Here is a 24,962-nt window from a genome sequence, read left to right on the forward strand (position 1 = left end):
TGGTCGTCACTTTACCATCATCACAGACCACAAACCTTTGACATCGCTTTTTCATCCGACCAAGCCTGTACCTCCACGTACAGCGCAGAAATTCATTCGCTGGTCTATTTTCCTCTCGCAGTACCGCTACGATATCTTGTATCGGTCCACTGCTAAGCACGGAAACGCCGATGCGTTGTCCCGTTTGCCTGTTGCTGAGGATAAAGCATTCGATTCTTCCGAACTTGCTTGCATGTTCATTGATTCGGAAACCGATGAAGTGGTCGAATCGTTTCCGATTGATTTTCGTCGTGTCGCTACAGCCACAGCTGCTGACCCTGTCCTTGCTACTGTTTTACGTTTTGTTGCTACGCAATGGCCTTTGTCAAAGTCTCGGATCGAGGATCCGTTGGTTCGCCGATTTTTTGCTCACAAGGAGAGACTTTTTGTTCGACGTGGTGTTTTGTTGTTGCGTTCTGATATTGATCAGTCCAGAGTCGTGGTACCACGTTCGTTACAGTCCTCTGTTTTACGGCTTCTTCACCAAGGACATTGGGGTATAGTGCGAACGAAACAACTTGCTCGTCAGCACTGTACTTGGTTCGGAATCGATGCTGCGATTACGAAAATGTGTTCTTCTTGCATGGCGTGTGCCGAACAACAATCCGCACCGCCGCGGAAAGTCTTTGCGTGGCCAACAGCCACTTCCCCTTGGCAACGCTTGCACATTGATTTTGCTGGTCCATTCTGGAATGCTCGATGGTTGGTTCTGGTCGACGCCTTCAGTAATTTTCCTTTTGTTGTCCGGATGTCTTCCACGACGTCCTCCGCCACCATCCAAGCGTTGTCTGCTATCTTTTGCATTGAAGGTCTTCCGCAGACTATTGTTTCCGACAATGGCCCACAATTCATGTCCGCAGAATTTCAGTCATTCTGCCAGGCCAATGGTATTCAACATCTGACATCCGCGCCGTTTTCGCCTCAGTCCAACGGTGCCACTGAACGATTGGTCCGGACTTTCAAGTCACAGATGTTGAAATTGAAAGAGTCGCATTCTCGGGAGGACGCATTGTTGCTCTTTTTGTCTTCGTATCGCTCTCAGCCCCGAGATGGTCGCTCGCCGGCTGAGTTGCTCCACGGTCGTCCTCATCGCACCTTGATGTCTTTGCTGCATCCGCCGCATCAGGTTCCTGTGCAGCGGCAGACTCCTGCTTTTGCTCCAGGCGACGTTGTATTTTATCGCAACTATCGAGGTTCACGGCGTTGGCTCGCAGGGCGCATTCTTCGCTGCCTCGGCCGCGCGATGTATTTGGTTTTGGGGGCCTCTGGTGAGGTGCGTCGGCATCTCCCTCAGCTGCGCCTCTGTCGTCGCTCGGGTTCTGCCGCTCCCCGTCTGCTTTCAGCGACGGTGCCGTCCGGTCAGCGCCCTGGGGACCCATCTACTGGCTCGCCTCATCCCCAGGTGTTACCGACGATGCCTTCCATTTTGCCCCATGGCGACGCGCCGCCGCCGCCGCAGCAGCAGCAGCCGTCGCCGCCGCCGCTTGTTCTTCCGCCGGCGCCGCCCGCATTCGACGCTTCGTTGCAGCCGCCAAGCGCCTCCCAGGGTCACGCGCCGCCGATCGCTTCCCGTGACCAGCTGTCCTCCGCCATGGAACTCCCGCCCGCTCCGGACCACATGACGTCATCGCGCGTCGGCTACCCCGACGCAATGGAGGTTGATCCTTCGGTCCCTCCTGTCTCTTTACGGGCGCATACACCGCATGTTGACGTGCACCCTGGACTAGTTTTTCAGGCGTTTCCTAGCTCCCCTCGGACCGAATGGCCGGGTGCGGGTGGCACAGCCTCGCCTGTTGTTAGGCTCCCCACCTCATCGCATACGTCAACATGTGGTCCTCCCCACGGCGGGCGGAAGCCTTATCACACGACCGTTCGCCGATTTGCGGGGGAAGAATGTGGTGTCACCGCCAGACACCACACTTGCTAGGTGGTAGCTTAAATCGGCCGTGGTCCATTTAGTACATGTCGGACCCGCGTGTCGCCACTGTGTAATCGCAGACCTAGCGCCACCACCAAGGCAGGTCTCGTGATAAGAGAGAGCACTCGCCCCAGTTGTACGAGAACCTAGCTACCGACCAGATGTACGAAGCCTTTCTCTCTCATTAGCCGAGATACAGAATAGCCATCAGCTAAGTTAATGGCTACGAACTAGCAAGGCGTCATTAGCCATACAGTGATTGTACTTAAAGTCTCCTGTGTATCGTCAAGATCGATGTACCACCATGATTGAGTAAAGTTAAGTATTAAACCTGCTCCGTACTTTTCTTCCTAACATTAATTACGTATCCTGTTCCAGTACTTCACGCCCGTCTGCGTTAGTCTAGCTTGCCTTTTCAGCCATCTCAACTTCACGGTGTCGGCCCAGCTACCGACACAACAGTTTCTTTCCCTGTCTTGTTCCACTTTCACATGAGCGTGAACGTAGTGTTCCACGTGCGTTCGGAAAACTGAAGGCAAGTACCCACATGCAAATGGCAACAGCAGACAGTAAAGCAGTGTCGCATCTGCAGTTCGATAGAAACACATCACAGCGGCAAAGAAAGAAATAAGGAATAATTTCTCACTGCGTAATAACGGAATGACTATCGTATCACTGAAAAATAATACATTGCCTAAGGTGTGAAGAGTAAGAAGCGGCAGTGTTCTTACATGTTCATTTTGTAAAGATTGTCATCGGGTCCGTCATTGTGGCTGCCATTTGCGCTGTGTGTGCAAGTGCGACCGGTGGTAACATTTATATTTCACGTTTCATCGTGCTTTCCGCAGTGTAAACCCACTATGGTGGCAGTGGCTGAATCCTAATGCTGCTTATCAATCTTCGAGATAAATAATCTCCTATTGTAAGTCAGAAGTTCAAGTCTCCTCATTTGGCGTTCATCTGAAGACGCTATGAGCCTCAAAATCTGCTACTTCCGTACAGTACTTGAAAAATCTTAAAATGTGTCACGAGTGAAAGTGGTGTGTGTAAACTTGTGATCAGGAGTCCCAATGTAATTGTTACTGTGTATTAATATTTCTGATGCTAAACTGATTTTCTATGAAGTTTGTTTTGAAGTTTGGTGTCACCTTTGGAATATAAATTTTGTTTGACGATTTATATGCATTTTTAAGACAGGATTGATGATTTAAACTTTAATTTTGGTAGTTGCACAGTTTCACCTGAAACTTTTAATTGATGTCGTTACATTTGTCTTGAGCTTAAATTAGGTGTCATTGGATCATTATTAGTTGCCATGAATACTGGATCAGCGTTAATATTTAGCGAAGGGTATTTTATTGGTTATGTTTTTTTATAAAAAGGAGGTGTTGGGCAACATGTGTTTTTTGTAAATTTTGAGAAGGAATTTCTTGTTAATAAATTTCAAATTTGTTTCAAAAACACCTCTGGATTAATGTTAGCCTTCCATCCTACCACTTCGTACAGCTCCTGCCACACCAATGGTAGCAGAGCGCAGTGAGAGGGTGCTGGGGCTCTCAGCCTGTCACGTGGTAGAACTTTGTTGCCCAGTTTGTGAACATCCCTAATATATACCTTCTAGTGTTGAAGGATATCCTGAATGTACTATGAAGCGAGGAATGTGCCGGAGATATCTTAGGTAACCAAATCTTAGTTGTAACATGAACTGGCAATTAGTTAAGAGAAAGTTGACGATAGCGTGGCCACATTAGTGTGGTGGCTGTGCGGAGTGCAGGGACGGTGTCTTGTTGTCGACATGGTGGCAGTGGGCCAGGTGAGTGACGTCTGTGGGTGCTGCAATAGCCTCCTGGAAAGGGTGCAGACCATTACAGAGTTATTGCAGGGCAGTGTTGCTAGCCACGTGCAAGTGTTCCGAATACAAGCACAAAACCAACATTTCCTCAGTTGGTTGGACAGGGGGTCGTCCATCAGCAACACCATCTTTCTTGAAATAGCTACCAACAAGTCCTGACAACACTCTATGAAGAGTCATTAAGGATTATGTAACTTCATTTCGTTATGCTACAAACGAAGAAATACACAATATGTTTGAGGATCCACTTTGTGCTGTGACACTGGGTATGCTATAAAATGTGTATTGAAGAACCTGGAAGCGTATGTACGTGTGGTTACATCATCATGGGGAACATGCCGATATACTGGAGGCTAAATAAATAAGTAAGTATTTGTGTTAAAAGAAATAAAATCAATTTCCATTGGATACTAGGTGTACAGGCAGTAGTTGCTCATCCTGTACACACACACACATACACACACACACACACACACACACAGACAGAGAGAGAGAGAGAGAGAGAGAGAGAGAGAGAGAGAGAGAGACAGAGAGAGAAGGGTAAGAGATGCAGAGACAACAAGTTGCAGAACATAGTCGGTGGAGGAGAAGTTCCAATTGAAGCCACCCTCATTGACAAGTCGATTTAATGTTTATGGAAATGTTAGGAGCGGGTGGGTTCAAAACCCCAATCCATTTCCTCCTTTGTGTTGCCGACCCCAACTAAACCATGTGCATCTCGAGACACCATGAAAACACTCATTCCAAGACACAGGCAATTATATAAGACAAACGACTACTTTTCACCCCCGTAACTACTGCTTGATGAAACCATCGTTTCCAACTTACTAACTCACTAAACTACACAGGACTAACCTTCGACTGTAAACTAACATGAAAACTGCACATACAAGCGATACAAGAAAAGTGTATAACGGAAGAATACTTCCGTAGCTACTTACAGTCAAACATGAGAATTGGATCCTTCTTCTGTACTCGACACCTACAAACCTGGGAACTGACTGGTCTCATTTTCCAAAGCCTGGAGTGTAGCCACTATGTACAATGATGCTACTTCTGAACATCAAACGAATGATTACTGTCGATTGCCTAGCGCTGTAAGACGAGGCTCCACCCTACTGGAACTACCTTTCGTGATGTCGACATAGAACAGGTGAGCAGGGAGTGTGGCGAACGTAAATTAACCGTTAAGGGGGAGATCAAGATTGTTGAATATATTTATAGGAAAATGAGGTCCTCGTTAGCATCACCCTACATGTGTCTCCATAGGCCCTTACGTAACCAATGGTTTCGTGGCTTTAGATTCTGCACGAGCCTTAACTGATCTAAGGATCACTGTCTGTAGCTTTTTCAGCAAAACCGTATTGAATATGCAAGTATTCGAAGTTAGCAGCGAGACCTGCTCCCGAAGAAGAGTCCTCTTGAAGGGGAGACCATTCGAGCAGTGTCATAGGCTTTCACTAGACCATGATGAGGGCAGCAATCAACAGTAACCGTGTGTAAGGAAAAGCCGCGTTGCTTGTCTGCATTGGATTGCAGAAATCACACAAATCCAAATCGGCGAGATGGTCCTCTCCTAAATACGGCCCCGAATGTACCACGGATTTTCCAACACATTTGTGGTTTCTTTCGACATTCCGTGCATGGCTTCAGTCTGGGAATGTCAGGCACCCTAGCTGTACACATCACGTGTAAAACGCACATCAACGTGACCTAAATAAATATACATGGGATAATGTTCGGAGAAATCGGTTGCCAAAGCATGGGTCTGCTGCACTCTACAGGCAAATTCCGTAATGAGACATTCGGGAAGCCGTGAGCAGTTCCAGTGCATCAGCGTGACCAGAGAAATCTGAGTTCCAAATGCGACGCCATAAGGTTCTGCTATAGTATTTCTGCATCCGTGGTCCAGGGGTAGCTCGGCAGCGAGCGCCGAGTGGAACGTCTGCTCGTCTACTGCTTCACGGCAGTGTCGCGCGCACCTGGACAGCTTTCCCCCAGTGTTTTCTGTGTCGTCGTGTGAGGCCCATCGTCATACCGACGTTGCCATTAGCTGCGGCGTGTGTCCATTGATAGAGGAGTAGTCGGCCCATAATACACTTTGGACCTATCCCAATTTTTTATGAAGAGGTGATTCATTTGTAACAGAAATGACCGCATAATATATTGTTAGGTGGTGGTTTCAACTGTATCTTGCATCCTTCAGACGAGTTTCCTTATTTTTATTTCTGTCGGTGATAGCAAAATTTAGTCCGTTCTTTGGGACTGTCAATATCCGACTATTGCTGCTTATTTTACTGCTACTTTTAACAATAGGTTTCATATATTTATACTGACCGGATGTGTGATAGGATTTGGGCTGTCGATGTCATCAACGCCAGCTTCACGGACCACCGTGCAGTGACTGTTACATTACATCATATGCGACAGACGGTGAAAATCCCTTCATTCACTTGGGTTTTGAATACGGCGCACTTGGAGGATACCTCTCAATATGAGGTGAACCGAGAATTGTGGTACCAAAGTCACTGTTCAGCTTCATGATAAGCTTCAATTTTCGAATAGTAGGTTCAGCGGGCAAAGCCGAGGTTCTGGCAAACATTGATACGACTGTGCGCTCATATAGCTCGGGAATTTCGCAGGGCGCAAGAATTTTACTAGTCTCTCTTATGTGAGCTTTGTGAAAGTGCGCATCATTCTCTGCTACGAATTGCAGACGTCAGGAGTGTAAAGGTGCAATTCTCGCTATTAAAGCAGCCTCAAGTGGGAGGGTCAAGCAGGCGTTCCAAATCACGGCCTGATTCGTTTGAAAAGAGCAGAATTGCCTTCAATGGTAAAAGTTTTAGTCAGCTAACAACTGAAAAATTTCAGCCAGTTACCTCATTAAATTTTAAGTACAATAATTTGGCGAGGGCGGTGAATGGCCGGCTGCCTTTGTTGCTGGAGAAAGTAGTTGCTGGCCATCAGAGTTGTATCCATGGTTATTCTATTCTGACCCCAGTAGATGAATGTCATGATGTCATACCAGTGGCCACTGCTGCTCTTGTCCCTAGCGTTCTGGCTTTTTGTAGATTTTCACAAGGCGTTGGAGCAGTTAGCCATGTCTTTATGTTGGAGGTACTGGAAGACGCTTCGTTTTCATCTGACGAAAACAAGGTCTTGCCAAATTTGCTTATCCAAGCTGCAGTGACATCCAGTGACTAACTGACGCACTCATATGCCATCTGTCGGGGTTTGCTGCAAGAAAGCCGAGTTCAGTGTATTTGTTTGTGCCATTATTCGAACCCCTCCTTTAAATGAATTTCGCCGGCCGCTGTGACCGAGCGGTTCCAGGCGCTTCAGTCCGGAACCGCGCTGGTGCTACGGTCGCAGCTTCGAATCCTGCTTCGGGTATGGATGTGTGTCATGTCCTTAGGTTAGTTAGGTTAAGTAGTGCTAAGTCTAGGGGACTGATGACTTCAGATGTTAAGTCCCATAGTGCTTAGAGCCATTTGAACCATTTGATTTAAATGAACGTCGCTCAATTGCAAGGATGGACATTCTTGGGTGAGACGATATTCATTCACGGACGATGTGATGGTGTTACTCCTTTTACTCACTAAGGTTCTGTTGCTAAAGGGTACGTTAGATGCCTTCTGTTTCGTATCTCGTGCCCACATCAAAGAAGGCAAATGTAGGTCGATGCAATTACGTGCTTTGGTAACGCTGACATTTCATGGACTACAGTGGTAGATGACATACATGTTTGGGAGTCATAATTGATCGTTCTCCACATCAAACGGCTACACTCAGGTGGACGTCGGTTACGTAGAAGATACACGGTGCTATCCTGGAACGTGAACGGCGTTTCCTTAATCTCCTACAGAAAGTTCGAATCCTGAATACCATCATTCTTGTGAAATGCGTATTGTATCGCTCAGATTTTTTCACATTCCAGTTATGATGGCTAAGAAACTAAATCAACTGCGTGTTTTGGGAACGCCACATTTTTCCATTACAATACAAGGAGATTGTGTGTGTGCCTTTCCTTAGTGGTTTGGTACGGGTACTTTCCGATGTTCAAAGGAAATCATCCGTGTTATTTGGTCAGTGTACCGTGTTCACTGTCCCTCATGCAGTCCACAGTTCACGTCTCTGTTATTCTTCTGCCTGCGGCCGGCAGTCTCGATCTGCTGTCGATGATGGTCTACTGAATTTCCAGTTGAAACATGGCGGTGAATTTCATATTGCTATTAGTCATTACGAGGTTCATATTGCACGGAGGCAGCGTCACACTACCACATTTTTGTTAATGCTATGGGGAGGGTTGACTGTACGGCACCTGGTGAACAGCCATCGCCGCATTCTTCTTGGAAGACGGTGTGGTTTTGTCTTAGCCTTCCTGTTCTACCAGTGGTGGTGCCGTCCTTGTGGTATCACGAGGTGCACGGCCTTTTGCTCACAAATGAGCGTCAATTTCGTCTTGGAAATAGTGTTATTGATCAGTCGCTTTCCTGTCATGGACATGATACAAGATACATTTACCTCTCATGGTCACTAAGCGAACTGAAACTGACTCAAAAAAACAATTAACATTTCCAACTCTATGTGGTGAGACTACCTATTCGGGTCATATCCTGTGGCATCCATACTCCTCCTACTTGCCAAGGGATTGCCTGGCTACTGGGGCACCATGCTCATCACAGTGTAGATAAGGAGACCATGTGGACCTACTTGCCTTCTTCCTTTGCTGTATACTAGGACAATGTAAGCAATAGGTTTGGGTCACACGTGACTGCAATCGCAGTTCTCTCCTAGTACTGTGCGAATACCGCCCGGCTCAGGCTGACAGCTGCGGCGCTTACATCCTCTTCGGCTAGAGGGCGCTTCTGTCGTGGTGCGGTCATTAGCAGCTAGCTATTGGTTGACATTGTCTCACCACCTTCTTTGCTCTTGCGATCTTCGTCTTTGGGCCGGTGCTTGTAGATGCGCCGGAACGCTCTTCCCCTCCAAAGGGGACGGACTGTCCTCGTGTAAAGGGTGCGACCACAGCGGGGGAGACAGGGGTGTGGGCGCAACGTCGGGCCGCATACTGTGGCTGTAGGTGACGTCGAGGTTCCGGCCATAACCCTCCATCCGGCCTGTGATCTATGGAAACGACCGCCGGAAAACGACCAGAAGGGTACGCGTCAACCTACTGATGCCATGAACCAGATGAAGAAGGCGGCGACTGCTGCGGTGTGGGCGGGTCCAGCTCCATCGGTAGGACGGCGGCAGGCAGAGGAGGCGAAGCCTCCGTCTCCGTGGGATCGCCCCGCGGTGTCGCGATGACAACCTCTGGCTGCTGCTGCGGCCGCGCTGCCCTCTGGATAGGTGAATCTGCAAGACCATCGTGCACATGACAGCGGCGAAGCTGATTTTGATGGCGGCCCTACAAGCCATCCGGACCTGAAATAAGATACATGCAAGCGCCAGTTCGACGGACGATCCGGCCTCGCGCCCACCGTCTGCAGCCGCTAAAAACCCTGTGAAAGACAGTATCGTGTGGCGCGAAGCGATACTTGCGGCCTTTCTTCGGCACCTGATGCTGAGGAGGGTGGAGCAGGTGGAGCAGTGTCCGATGGCGGCGGCCGTGAAGTAATGGCGCCAGCGATGGTCCATCTAGTGGATGCGAATGATGCGTGGCGAGAAACAGTTGCAATGCTTGATCCTTGTTGTCTGTGGAGCGAAGTTTGGCCATCTGGCGCTTGAAGGTTCTGACAAAACTTCCCACTTTGCCGTTTTACTTTGAATGAAACGGTACACTAGTTAGGGCAACGTGACAATCCTGACGTCATCTGCCATTGCAGTCACAGAATGTTTCAAATTCATGTGACATGAACTGAGCTCTGTGGTCTGACACTATTACTTCAGGTAAACGTTCTAGGCAAGAAATAGAGGACAACACATGAATTGTGCTACGTGAATTTGTCGAATTCACTGGCACAGCAAAACGAAACTTGCTGTATGAGTCTACCACAATCAACCAACGAGTGTTCCAGAAAGGTCCCGAAAAATCTATGTGCACACGTTGCCATGGCGATTGCGACTTAGGCCAAGCAGAGAATTTTTGTGGAAGAGAGGACTGATTTTCCGCACTTGCGTGACACTGTGACGTCATCTGTTCTGTTTGGGTGTCCATACCCTGCCAAGTACAGTATCGACGAGCTAGCTGTTTCGTACGAGCAATTAGCCAGTGTCCTTGGTGAAGTAACTGTAACACAATTTTTTCAACACTTTAGGGCTCAACACTCGTGACTGTCCACTGTCATTCTGAACAGGAATCACACCTTTATGTACAGCGAGGCTATGCCGACGGGGAAAGGGTCGGCGCACTACAGAGTTCTTTATACTGTGCAAGGAACAAGGCCCAGATGTGCGAATTTATCTTAGCAAAATGTTCAAATCTGAATCAGCTTTCGTGGCCTGTGCAGTTTTCTTATAGTTCAGCGGAAAAGACTGAAGCCATTCAGAATCCTGAGCATCGATGTGACAGGAAGATGCATCTGAAGCGTCAAAGTCTGTGTCAGGGCCAATCGGAAGGCGTGAAAGTGCGTCCGCGTTACCATTTTACCTGTCGTACGATACACAGTCTCGTACTGGTATTGGGACAACAACAAACCCCTTCGTTGCAGTTTTTGGGAAATTCCTACAGGAACAGGACGGCAAAGGCTTGTGGTCCGTTACTAAGTAGAATTTTCTGCAACACTTACAAATGGTGGTGGAATCTGGTGACATCATACGCAATAGCCAAAGCTTTTTTCTCAGTTTGTGAATAGTTACACTGAGCTTTGGAAAACACTTTTTATGAGAAAGAAATAGGCCTGCCGTTATCACCAATTCTGTGAGAAAGAAATGCACCGATTCTGTAAGAGGAAGCGTCCACTTTCAATACAACTCATTTGTCAGGATCAAATTGAACTAAACATAGATCACTGAGCAATGCACCTTTAAGTCTTGGAAAAGCCACTTGGCACTCATCTCTCCAAACAAAGGGGAGTTCTGGCGACGCGAGCGATGCAATAGAGCCGCGATTAGTGCAGCATTCGGTATGAAGCGAATATAATAGTGGATTTTCCCTAAGACTGCAATTCTATGACATTGCGAGGGACTGGCAAATCTCGTATGGCTAAGAAATGCCACTGAATAGGACGGACACCTTGACTGTTGATGACATGACCAAGATACTGCAACTCAAGTTTAAAAAAATCACACTTGTCCACACTCAAGTCCTGCATCAGAAAACACACGAAACAAAGCACATAAATTTACACAGTTTGGCACTTGTGCTGTCAGCTGTTCCAGATACCATTGTAAAATGGCGGGTGCGCAAGCACCGCCAAAAGGCAAACACAAATATTTAAGCAAACCCAAATGAGTATTTACTACACACACTTTTTGAGATTCTTCATCGAGTGGTATCTGAAGATATGCGTCGCGAAAACCAATTTTTGGAAAGTAGCGTCAAGTTCTTGATTTGTCCATGAGATCCTCTGGGCGTGGCAATGGATAAGTATCAATTGCAATCTGTGGGTTGACTGTAGGCTCAAAGTCAACACAGAGGCGAATGCGATGTGAAGGTTTGGGAAGAAAAACCAGTGGACTTGCCCACTGGCTAACTGATATGGGCGCAATAGCTCTGCTATCTTGCAATTCCTTAAGTTCAGCAGCGACTTTGTCCCGTAATGCAATGGAAATAGTTCTGGCCCGGCATAATTTTGGCTGAGCATTGTCTTTGAGAGTAATATGTGCAACAAAATTGTTAGCCTTGCCTCAATCTTCATAAAAGAGTTCCGGGAATTCTCTTATCAAGCTAGCTACACTGTCTTTTGCATTGAATGCAGACACTGACAACTCATTGTCCTGAATGTTAAAGCCAAACAAATCAAAAGAATCAAGACCAAATAGATTCTCACACTCGCGTGATTGTAGCACTGTAAAAGTCACTTTTCGCATATGAGAACGTTACGTGGGAGGCAGCATACATGTTCTGAGAACAGGAATGTCTTGTCCTTTGTAAGCCATCAGTTGTGTACTAGTTTGAGACAGGTGTGGGGAGCCCAACAGTACATACGTGTGACGACTGCTGCCGCCGCTTAATGGGCCGATCGCAACTAAGGGACTCAACGTGACAGAGGCACCTGCGTCCAATGAAATTGCCCACGTTGCCCACAAATAAGTAACTGAACAAAACGTTTGTTTGACTGGCGTATCACTGAAGAAACTGCACGCTTGCTAGTTTTTCTAATGCATGTTGCAGGCTTCGAATATAGTGGATTTATGACATAGCCTTGTGACTTGACTTTTACGAGTGGGCCGAATTCTTATATTTGTTTCGTTGCAAACATAGGGATTGTACATGTCCTTTCCTACCACAAGCGTAATAATAAGCTTGTCGCAAGGTGCAGTCTTCGCGTTTGTGCCATGAATAACACCGAGGGCAACACTTAATTCTGTTCGCCTGTGTAGCAAACTGCTTACGCGGTGTGGAATGTTGTTTACTCAGCGTGGCGAGCTGCTGCTGCCGCTTAATGGGCCGATCGCAACTAAGGGGCTCAACCTGACACATAGCTGGTTGCTTAAATTTATGAGCCGACAAGGCACCTGAATCACACTACCTGCTGAAATGATGTATCAGACTGTTTCAAAATCTGTTGTCCGAGTTTGACATCAGGTACATTGTGCACGATCACATCACGCAACGTAACATCTGAATATAAAGCACAGCAAGCCCATTTGAAATGGCATTTTTTTTGTTGTACCCTGCAAATCTGTTACCAATTCGCGATAAGTTTGTTCTGACCGTTTTTTGGAATTAAATAGTTGATACTTAGCTGCTATCACATTCACCTGTTGGTCATCATAGTGACACTCTCAATTGTTTGTAACACAGATCTCTCGGAGTGGCGTTAGGGAAAAGTTTTGTGATTAGGCGGAACACTGCACTTTCTACCACTGATAACAGATAATGGCTTTTCACAGTATCTGGTACGTCGTGAACGAGGAGATGGGCTCAGATTGGCACAACCGCTCGAGCCATTCCTCTTTTTGTTCACTAAACTGTTGGGAAGGTGGTATAGCAGTTGCAGTAGGCGGCGCCTGTTCCATTGGGCGTGTGGCGTTGGGCATAGCTGCTGCACCATGTTGAGGAACATGGAGATTTGCTGCGACTGGAACTGAAACATTTGTATTAGCTGTGTGGCATCTGACGCTTGTGGCTGTGGCGCCTGAGTAGGGTGTGGGACAGGTGGGGTGGGCATGTTGGAAGACATAAATGCAACAAACAGACAAGGCAAGCAAGCAAAAAAATAAAGAAAATTTCTTCAATGCCCACCTGAAAACCCTGCCTTGCAAAAATAACAAGGAACTGTTTAATCACATAAGCAGTACAGCAAAGTAAATGCAAGTGGCAATTAAGGCGCTGGCAAAAACACAAAAAATTCCAAAGTAATCAGGCATGGAGTTCAGTTCTAAGACCTCGTTGCAAAATGTCGAGTCCTACCCACTCGTCTCGCACAGGGTGCCTAACAGATGCTGCGTCCTTGGAATGCTATACAACAATTCAAGCAAATCACATTAATAGTTTTAATTACAAATAAGAAGATTGACAGTACTTAACTTTAAATTTACAATGGTGTCGCAAGCGATGGGCGACATGCAAACAATCAAAGTCCTGTGCTATATAGTAGGTCCATGTAGGCAATTGATGCGGATCACTCGCCACTGCTGCCGTAGTGCTCTCCCAGTACAGTGAGAATACTGTCCAGCCGAGGCCGGCAGCAGCGGCGCTTATACTCTCTTTGGCCAGAGGGCGCTCCTGCTGTGGTGCGGTCCTTGTCTGTGGGCTATTGGCTGACGTCGCCTCACCGCCTTCTTTGCTCCTGCGATCTTCGTATTTGTGCCGGCGCTTGTTGATGCGCCAGAACAAAGTGTCAGTGCCTGCATAGCATAGCGGTTTCTATGCCAATATGTTGAGCCTCGTATTTTGTCGTCAAGGTTATCGGTAGAATTAGTCAGACCTTGTTGTAATCTCGTCATGGCCCCTGTTCAAAAAATGGTTCAAATGGCTCTGAGCACTATGGGACTAAACATCTGAGGTCATCAGTCCCCTAGACTTAGAACTACTTAAACCTAACTAACCTAAGGACGTGACACACGTCCATGCCCGAAGCAGGGTTCAAATCTGCGACCATAGCAGCAGTGCGGTTCCAAACTGAAGCGACTAGAACCGCTCGGCCACAGCGACCGGCATGGCCCCTGTTCAGGTACATCAATTCGCTGTTTATTCCATCTGTTGATCTTTTGACATTGTTGGTCTCTTTTCAATTTTAAAAAAGAAAAAAGAAGCTCCATAAAGGGAAAGTGGCATGTCCAATTAACTTTGATTTTTTTTATCCTTTTGTGAGTAACAAATGTGTTATGGAATTTTTTAAAATAGTGAAAGGCGTAGACCGTTTAGCTACAAAGCGGTAGAACGTAGGATCTAATCCCACCTGGCTCATTTCTTGACCTGCTTAAAAAGTAAAGCAAGAGTAGCTGCAAAACCCTTAGCTTATTAAGCACTCTTAAGTCTCCCCAGATAAGATTACAAAAATAACGAAATAGTGTCTTGGAATAGTTACCAAAACGTCCAGGGTCGCGGTTCTAACCTTAGCTGTGCTTAATTTTTGAATAAAAATGATCAGCAATGGCAGTTGAAGTCAGTTCAACCTCGCGTAGACGGTGGACAGGGGATGGAGGTTCAGGGCCCTCCCTTAGCCTATGGGTGGGGCCATGCCCCTGTAAGGCGGAAGAATCAGTAGTTAATAACAGCATGAAGAAGCGAAGGTAATGGGACTCACTGCAATAAAGACACATAATGTGTATCGACAGGACATATCACCTGTAACTGAAAAAGTGTCATGACTGTCTCTGTATTGGCAAAAGATTTCGAACTAGTCACCCATTCGAATCTCCTGGAGGGGATTGCCAAGGCTGAGATGACAATAAGAAAGAGATTGATTAACCAACGAATGAGTAACATTCTATGAGTCACTGCGTAAGTGTCAGAAGACTGAACATGACACTGGAACTAGAAAATCTGAAAAATTAAATTCTAAGGCTCAATCGAGATATAGTATGCGTCAGTGAAGTGAAGTGGAAAGAAGAGAGGATTTCAGGCCAGTCAACTCTATGGTAATAGCAACAGCAGCACAAAAATTGTATAACATGAGTAGTAATCGTCATGAATAGGAAGACAGACCACAGAGTGAGCTACTGTGAACAGTCAGTGGTATGGTTTTCCTCATCAGAATCGAGAGCAAACAAAGAACAATACTACAGGTGTACCTGGCGATGTCGCAAACAGAAGATGAAGATATGGAGAAAGTATGTGAGGGTTTTGAACTAGTTCAAAAATAGTTCTAATGGCTCTGAGTACTATGGGACTGAACTTCTGAGGTCATAAGTCCCCTAGAACTTAGAACTACTTAAACCTAACTAACCTAAGGACATCACACACATCCATACCCGAGGCAGGATTCGAACCTGCGACCGCTGCGGTCGCGCGGTTCCAGACTGAAGCGCCTAGAACCGCTCGGCCACACCGGCCGGCTTTGAACTAGTAATGGAGTGTGGAAGGGGAGGTAAATATCTAATATTCACGTGTATTGTACTGCAGAAGAAAATGTTACGGGACAATATGGGTTTGGCAGTAATAATGAGAGAGCAGAAAGACTAATTGTGTTCTTCAATATATTTCAGCTAGTAATAGCGAAGCTCTGTTCAATATTTACGAGTGGTAGAGGTAGGCCTGTATTTGGAAAAGACCAGGACATATGGGAAGAGTCCAGTTAGATGACATCATGGCCAGGCAGAGATTCCGAAATCAGAAAAGAGATATCGGATCCAGAATTAGAATCAAGTACACCCAGAAGCAGATGTAGATGAGATCAAAATTTAGTAACGACGAAGAGTAGGCTGAAGTTAAACAGATTCGTCAGGAAGGAACATTTCTCTAAGAACTGGGGTACAGAAATACTAAGGAATAAAGGTATGCAGTTGAGGTTCTCCGAGGCTATAATTACAGTGCTGATGAAAAGCTCAAAAGGCGGTTCAGTTGAAGAGGAATGGACGTTAGGCCCCCTATACAAAGAGAAACTACACAATTTGGGAAGAGAAACATAGCCACAAGGACGGTAACCGAGATGAAACCATGGGTAACAGAAGGAAAACTTCAGCTGATTTCAGGAATATATAAATACAAGTCATTTAGGAATGAAGTAAACAGAAAATGCAAGAAATATAAGACGGCATGGCTGCATGAAAAAGAGATCTATGATTGTCAGAAGCACTGACTCAGCATACAGAAAAGTCAAAACAGCCTTCGAGGAAATTAAAAGGAACGGCATTAACATTACGAGTGCAATGGGGATTCCAGTGTTGAATGGAGAGGAGAGAGCGGATAGGTGGAAAGTGTACAGTGAAGGCCTCTATGAGGAGAAGGTTTTGTGTTATAGCGTAATAGACGAAGAAAGAGACGTCGGTAGCGAGGACATGGGGAAATCAGTATTAGAATCACAAATAGCTACGGAAGATGTAAGTTGTTGCTTCCACCTTCGACAACTGAAATATTTTAGAATTTCGATACCAGAATGAGGGAGCACAACAGAGATCATGGAAAAAACTGAATTTAAGGAAATGTGATTTGCATATCGCCGTTCGGTAGTCCTTCTACGACGTATGATTGGTTTGAAAAATCTCTTGACTTCTTTTTTGAACGATTGAAGGTGACGCACATGTAACGAATAAGAAAAGACATTTTAAATTAGTAATAAAATAACGCCAGTGACGGATCAGTACATCGAAATGTTGCGTCTTCCCTCCTAGAAATGCTACAAATTTAAATTTGTGACACAATGATTAATGCAATTAAACACGTGTACTGGAGTATTTATAATAAAACAGCACATAAGTAACTCAAGATAAGCTAGTACATTGTAATATTACTACAACTGCAGGCCGCGGTGCTTACATTACGGAAGTGGACAGCAGAAAGACAGGTGCGAACATCCACGACTCTCCTAGCTGCTCTCAGATGATTTGAAGACTGCGTCGTCTTTTATTACACAGCAAATACAATCATGAACATCGATTCTATGGTCACAATGTTAATAAAAACGTTTTACGAAAAACACAGTTTATTAGAAAAAGGGTTATTACAGTGCCCCCTGAATGACATCAGTACAAGCCGTTGTTTCGTTGTGAGTCGTCATTCAGCCTTTACACACCGTAAAGAAAAGTTGATAAGTACATTTCTTTTTCTTCTTCGACAAAAACACTTTCATTAAAGCTTCAGTTTAATCATAGTCAAGTCCTTGGCACATGTTTGTCCTTCATCAACATGACGTGAGCGACACAAAGTGCACCAGCTGGTACGATTTTCTTGGGGCGCTCGCAGAGCACACACATAGTGTTGTCTTCATGGTTCTCACCCCACAACCACTCATTTTTTATTGTATTTTATCAAGGGAAGGGCTTGGACCTTCTCCATGGCGTAAGAATAACCTGTTTTTATACCCATTCAGGCAAAGCTGAATGTTTGCAGAATAAATTGGTTGTTTACAAGAGGTAAAAGTTGGTGAGCTCACACGAATATCACGTGACTGGAAGTCTTGTTTCTCGTAAGCGTATTAGGGTATACATTTCATATGATCAATAATGTGCACTGAATAGAAGTCCGGTGATAGTTAAATTTTGTTGCTGGCGTGCAATATTTCCAACCTTACGATCTGGGTTGCACACATACGAAAATTTAAGATGGTGCGAGAACATAGGATCCACCCTTCGGATCACACATCTATTGTATGCTCTTTAAACACTTACTTTTCTTGAGTTGTCATTTTTCGTATTATTTTAATTTTTACGGTTTATTTAATTTTTGGCAATTTTTCCACAAATACGATTTTGAGCAGCCGATATGCCAGTCTGTCCATAGTGGGATGCCCCTGTCTCATTATGCTGCAGCTGCGTAAGTCAGCTTAGGTTATTCCCTGAGGAATTTACCGTATTGACCGCTTCGCATCCTGCACAGTGCTCGCGCAAAAGTGAAATCGATTACAGTTAACTAACAGGCTCAGCTGAAGTCAGTGAGCGATGTACTCGTATAAAGCGTTAACTTGTGCAAAATGGTGTCACTGGAAACAGAAGACAGTGATAGTTGTCCTACTACTCCCAATAAATCTACAGCGACCGTATTTAAATGTAAGATTCCGAAACAAAAATACAGGAAAGTGTGCGAAACTAATCGCGAACGTAAAGATTGGTTGTGCGCAGATGAATCGAACTCAGAAAGGGCTATGTGTAGAATCTGTAACGTAACTTTTGGGACTGAATTGGGATGTGTTCAGGTACATTTTAAAACTCAAAATCATGTCAGTGAAATGAAGGTGTTGTCATATAAAATTTGTGAAACCAGCTACAAATGGTGCGTCTTTAAATAATCAGGCTCACATTGTTGTGGCAGAACAGTCTTCCTTTCATTATCGTACACCATATGGAGGGCGTAGTTCACACTTGCTTTCCTGATTTTAAAATCGCCGACTATATATTATTCACGTCGCATTAAATGTTGCCACATCATAAAGAACATGATGACACAGCGAACGAACTTGCAGAAAAGCTGAGACATACAAAATTCACTGTTCTTACTGATGAGTCAACAGACACCCAATCTGTTAAAAGCGTCGTGTGTTGTGGTACGATGTTTTGATAAGGACACTAATAAAACTGAAAGTAAATTTTGTTATGTTCGTGAAATTTTTAGGCGGGGTGAATATGATAAGGCAAACGAAGGTACACAAGTAAAAGTCTTTATTCTAATCTATTGCTTTCATTCTCTGAGTACAATCTTTCTGAAAACAGTATTATAAATTTGCCTCTGCTGGTTGTAATTATATGGTGTGGTCAAGAAACGCTGTTGCTATTCGGTTAAGTGACAAATGCTCGCCATTGGTAGGCGAGTGGTCAGTGCGACAGAATGTCATACCTAACGGTCTGGGTTCGATTCCCGGCTGGGTCGCTGATTTTTCTCTGTTCAGGGACTGGGTGCTGTCTCGTCCTTATCATCAGCATTTCATCCCCATCGACACGCAAGTCGCCGACGTGGCGTCCACTCGAAAGCCCTGCACCAGGCGAATGGTCTACCCGCCGGTAGGCCCTAGCCACTCGGCATTTACATTTAACTGACAAATGTCCTGGACTAGTATTCTCAAATGCGTATGTCACTCTCTTTACATACGTGTCAGTGACACTTGTAAATGTCTTTCCAGACATTGTGAAGACCAAGGTAGGAACTTTCGTAACCATTTTAAAGCTAGTGGTAGGTGACATGATCAACTGCATGAATTACAGAAGTTCTAGGTGACAAAATTCGTAAATTGTTCCAGGCATTCACAAGATGGCTATCTCTGCAGGCCACTGTAGCGAGAATTTTAGACCAGTGGAATACTTTACGTGTCTGCTTTGATTCTAAATACAACAGTTTGCAAATCGGGTTCCATCTCAACCAGTTTCCAAGTGAACATTTTGTAGGGAGCTGCATGCAGAGGAGATGTGGAGTTTGGTACCTCTAAGAAGGCCATTGCTCACAGTGTCACATAACGCTGCACGTCTCCAGTGGGCAAGACAGCACAGGAACTGTCCAGCGGCTGACTGGAGGGGAGGCGCGTGTGGTGTGATCCAAGGGGTCGCCATTTCGCCTTTTTTCGAATGATGTGAGGAATCCAGGTCACCAACAGTCCACTGGGCTTTTTAACCCAGCCTGCGCTGAGGGCCCATTTCAGGTTGCAGACGCTTCTGTGATGTTATGATGATGTTTTTCGTACCGCAGTTTGGACCCACTGATTGACGTTACTGTGAATATAAATCAGGACGTTTATTTCAATATTCTTGGTGACCAAATCTTGTCCGTCATACCACCCATTCGATACGAGTGTCCTGTGGACAGCTACATCTTCCGGAACGATACTAACCGTGTTCTCAGGTGCGCACACAAACGTTCCTGCTTTTAGGAACCACTATGCACACTATCGCACATTGAATGGTTCACTAAGCAACCAGACACTAGCAGACAGCAAGTTTAGAACTGCTTCCAGTGTGCATCCTAATTTGAAAGATAATAGTACTGCTATCTCTTACACTGTCTTTCTTTACAACCACTTACATTTAACGTGAGGACGTAGGACCATTAAACAGTCATATACTGTGAGAAATGTATTATGCCTTGTTCGATGTACAGCCACCCACTTTATTCCATATCATAAACCACTCTACAATTTGTGCGTGAAAGGAACCAATGGGACTCGCTAGATAGGTAGTTAGTGTCTTTCAACATCTATCACACGCAAATGAGACAGGAGGATGTTGTTTCTACTTCTGGTTCCTCCAGCGGCGTCCTCATATCACGGTGCGATCGCAGAGACCCTGTTCTGGTCATACCACTTTGTACTATGGTCCATTCTACCATCTGTCATCTTGCTCTCACACAAAATCATGCACGCTCCACTTGCACACTGAGAACTATAGTACCTCAATTAGGGTTGTGGCTCCACTCACACACAACACAAACACCTATGAAACACAACGTTTGCTCTCAGACACTTACAGAGGGATCCCTGAGAAGGTAACTATCTCTAATTCCTACACTACCATGTTATCATGACTCATAATGTTTCACCTACCACTGACAGGGCTTTGAATACTATGTGTACACAGGTAATAAAGTTCCACATTGTTTCCAGTTTGAACACTGATCTGCCCTTGGGTATCTATCTATTTAGTACATTTTTATAATAATACTGGGGCCTACATTTGATGCTTATGAACACTTGTCCTACATTACTCGTCGCCATTGTGCAACGGGGACCTCAGACATTATCTACATCCTGCATTGAATAAAGTGTGGAATTCAGTAGTACTGAATCACATTTATGAAGCAGTTTCTGGCTGATGCACCTGGCACCACACCAATTTCATCCTTGCTCACTCCTCCCAGAAGAAATATGAATAATGGAGTCTTTTCCCAATGTGACCGCCACCAATGTTATCAATTACGCTCATATTCTAATTAAAATACTCACTAACCCACAATTTTGTGCGTTTGTCCCTCCAGTGATGTGTTTTACCTGCCAGTTAGGCTCTGCTATTTTGATGACGTGAATGAAAACTCATCTGATGACCACAATTCCGTTAATGGAAAGATTTAGAATGCTTCATGCAATCTGTTCAACTGATCTGTGCTTCCCCATCTGTCACTAACCAAAAGAGCAGTGTATCTGGATACGTTGCTGATAGAGGTTACTTTTGTGCCCTTTCATTTCCACTTATACGTACCACATTATGCATTCACACGTTGTACACTGTAAATAGCTATACAGTTGGACACACCCCACTGCTTTACACACCTACAAAGTTCATGTACTACTTGTCAGCACTGAATCACCGAGAAAAACTTTAATAGCTTTGCTTCTTTTAACTCATTTACTTACCTCACATATCTATGGGCGTTTCTGCTAATTTCACATTCCTTTTTAGCTTTGACATACTTTTATAGCAGCAGAATGAAATTCTATGGCGTCATGACAAAAATCTTGTATGACAGCAGCACACTTACTTCGATTCCTACCACTCGTAAGTTCATTACACCTTGACAGGCTGATGAGATGACGAAAAATGTCTGATTCATCTAGCAACAAGCTCCTGCCCTTCCTTTAGCTTCACTTAATGATTGAATGTAAGTTGCAGTAATTGTAGTGCAATATGCCACGTCTTTTCCTGTTAATGTGCTTCTGTTTTTCACTTCATATTCTCATGTTCTGCCATCTGTTTTTATCATCTAATTTAATTAGGACTGACATGGACCAGTTTGGTCCCTCAATAGTCATAAGACTACAACCATTTTGAAAAACTGAGTATTGTGAAAACATGTTTTCATTTCGTTACATAGACTACTGTGTATGGTGCACAACACGTCAGTTTCCTTGAGACATCGTGGGCTTGGACAGTTCATGGTGATTCCCTTCCTAGTTCACCTACCATTCTTATTGCACCATCCCTTGTATTTTAATAAATTATAATTATAAATGTAACCTATACTCTCAACTTTAATTTCGTTACCGACAACTTAAGCTGATTTTCCTAACAGCTAAGCCCTCTATTCTTTCCCATAGCTCACCAAGGAAGCTATCACTACTGGGAACGTTTACTGGCTCCTATTTTGACATCCTTGTCCTAAATCTAACATCTTCATATTCATGCCAGTTTACATAATGGACACTTCCAAAATGTGGTTTCATTCTCATTAAATTTTCAGAAAAGTGGGGATGGAATCTCACACTTGGTTTCCCATCAAAGTATAGAATTAGCACAACTACAGTAAATCATACACGTTAGCCAACTGTTGACCTAATTCTGCAATATGCTAGGCTATAACGTCTTCTGTTCTTTCTAAACGCATGCCAAAAACAACTGGCGGTGAACTCAGTCCTCTCAACATTCAGCCCTACTCAACAAAAATCATCACTATTTTTTCGAAAGAATAATAAACTTTTAAACTTGTGCAAAGTTTCAAGACAACTAGCACCTGTGAACACGCTATAAATACTGCTGATCAATCATCTTGAGTGCGAAGCCATAGAACCTTGGTACCCTGTTGCAGTTGCCTCTACGTGAGTGCTAACTCATGTAGCATGCAAGCAGAAACGACCAGACTACGTATACTACCATCTCTGCCTTTTCACACTGATTTAATTATCTTTCACTGCATTACAGACACTGTTCATCCTGTGAGCATCCAGTCACAGTACCACTCTGCAGTGCTGTGCGAGTTTGGTTTAATGGAAGTGCTGCTGTACTGAAAACAAATTTTGTACCCCTGATCAGATTGATGCTGATCGCTGTGATAAAGCTCCCCAGCGAGCTTCGTGCTTTGTTACGTAGTATCATGAAATCCTAGTATGCTGGAATGTGTAGCTCAATCTCACTGAAGACAACCTTTTGGCTACCAACTGACAAATCCATAATATAGCCACTGTGATAGTTCTAAGGACCGCACCACAGACAGCAGGAGTGCCCTCTGGCCAAAGAGAATATAAGCGCCGCTGCTGCCGACCTCGGCTGTACAGTATTCTCACCGTACTAGGAGAGCACTATTGCAGCAGTGACGAGTGATCCGTATCAATTGCCTACATGGACCTAGTATATAGCAAAGGACTTAGATTGTTTGAATGTCGCCCATCGCTTGCGACACCGTTGTAACTTTAAAGTTAAGTACTGTCAATCTTCTTATTTGTAATTATAATTATTAATGTGCTTTGCTTGAATTGTTGTATAACATTCCAAGGACGCAGCATCTGTTAGGCACCCTGTGCGAGACGAGTGGGTAGGACTCGACATTTCGCGACGAGGTCTTACAACTGAACTCCGCACCTGACTACCTATGTTTTTTTTGGGGTTTTTGCTGGCGCCTTAATTCCCTCTTGCGTTTACTTTGCTGGACCGTTTGCGTGCTTAGATGGTTTCTTGTCATTTTTGCAAGACAGTGTTTTCAAGTGGGCACTGAAGAAATTTTCTTTATTTTTTTGCTTGCTTGCCTTGTCTTCTAGCATGCCCACCCTACCTGTCCCACAGCCTGCTCAGGCGCCGCAGCCGCAAGCGTCAGATGCCACACAGCTAATGCAGGTGTTTCAGTTTCAGACGCAGCAAATCTCCATGTTCCTCAACATGGTGCAGCAGCTATGCCCAACGCTGCACGCCCGATGGAACAGGCGCCGCCTACTGCAGATGCTTTACCACTTTTCCGACAGTTTACTGAACAAAAAGAACAATGGCTCGAGCGGTTGTCCCAATCTGAGCGCATCTCCTCGCTCACGACGTACCAGATACTGTGAAAAGCCATTATCTGTTATCAATGGTAGAAAGTGCAGTGTTCGACCTAATCACAAAACTTTTCTCGAACGCCACTCCGAGGTGATCTGTCTTACGTACAACTGAGAGCGTTACTAATAAACTATGGTAACCAACAAGTGAGTGTGGTAGCAGTTACGTATCAATTCTTTAGTTGCAGAAAACGGTCAGAACAAACTTATCTCGTATGGGTAACAGATTTGCAGGGTATGACAAGAAAACGCAAATTGAAATGGACTTGCTGAGCTTTATATTAAGATGTTATGTTGCATGATGCAATCGTGTACAATGTACCTGATGTCAAACTCGGACAACAGATTTTGAAACAGTCTGATCCATCATTTCAGCAGGTAGTGTGAATACTAGATCAGTAAGATTCAGGTGCCTTGTTGGCTCATAAATTTGAGCAGCCAGCTATGTGTCAGGTTGAGTCCCTCAGTTGCGATCGGCCCATTAAGCGGCGGCAGCACCTCGCCACGCTGAGTAAACAACCTTCCACACTGCCTAAGCAGTTCGCTACACAGCCGAATAGAATTAAGTGTTGCCCTTGGTGTTATTCATGGCACAAACGCCAAGACTGCACCTCCCGACAAGCTTAGTATTACGCTTGTGGTAGGAAAGGACATGTACAATCCGAATGTTTGCAACGAAACAAATATAAGAATTCGGCCCACTCACAAAAGTCTAGTCACAGGGCCCATGCCATAAATGCAATATATTCGAAGCCTGCAACATGCATTAGAAAAACTAGCAAGCCTGCAGTTTCTTCAGTGATACGCCAGTCAAACAAACATTTTGTTCAGTTACTTATTTGTGGTAACCATGGGAAATTTCAGTTGGACACAGGTGCCTCTGTCACGTTGTTCAGTCTTCACTCGTATGAACTGTTAGGCTCCCCACGTCTGTCTCAAACTAGAACACAACTGACTGCTTACAATGGACAAGACATTCCAGTTCTCAGAACATGTATGTTGCCTGCCACGTATCTCTCTCATACGCGAAAAGTGACTAATACAGTGCCACAATCACGCGAGTGTGAGAACCTATTTGGTCTTGATTCTTTCGAGTTTTTTTGTTTTAACATTCAGGACAATGAGTTGTCAGTGTCTGCATTCAATACAAAAGACAGTGTAGCTAGCTTGATAAGAGAATTCCCGGAACTCTTTTATGAAGATTGAGGCAACGCTAACAATT

This window comes from Schistocerca piceifrons, chromosome 11 (genome assembly GCF_021461385.2).
Source record: "Schistocerca piceifrons isolate TAMUIC-IGC-003096 chromosome 11, iqSchPice1.1, whole genome shotgun sequence".
NCBI classification, from domain to species: domain Eukaryota; kingdom Metazoa; phylum Arthropoda; class Insecta; order Orthoptera; family Acrididae; genus Schistocerca; species Schistocerca piceifrons.